Below are 317 nucleotides of genomic sequence, written 5' to 3'. Positions count from 1 at the left end.
TCTCTCTCTCTCTCTCTCTCTCTCTCTCTCTCTCTCTCTCTCTCTCTTTTTTTCTCTCTCTCTGTCTCTCTCTCTCTCTTCCTCTCTGTGACGGAGCATAAGACGGTATAGGCTGAGGATAATGTGCCCGCGTGCGTCTATTTTTTTTTTTTTTTTTTTGGTGAAGATGGATCCTCGTTTTCATCTTTAATCATGCCAAACTCGGGCCCCATTTGTCATGTTTACTCTGCAGGTACAAAGAAAAGGGGTGAACCGTGGCTCTGTCCATTACCCCCCCCCCCCCAACTCACGCACGCACGTGTAATAAATGGAACTCT

This window comes from Anarrhichthys ocellatus, unplaced genomic scaffold (genome assembly GCF_004355925.1).
Source record: "Anarrhichthys ocellatus isolate YVR2014 unplaced genomic scaffold, GSC_Weel_1.0 scaffold3002, whole genome shotgun sequence".
NCBI classification, from domain to species: domain Eukaryota; kingdom Metazoa; phylum Chordata; class Actinopteri; order Perciformes; family Anarhichadidae; genus Anarrhichthys; species Anarrhichthys ocellatus.
Note: the sequence above shows the minus strand (reverse complement) of the source record.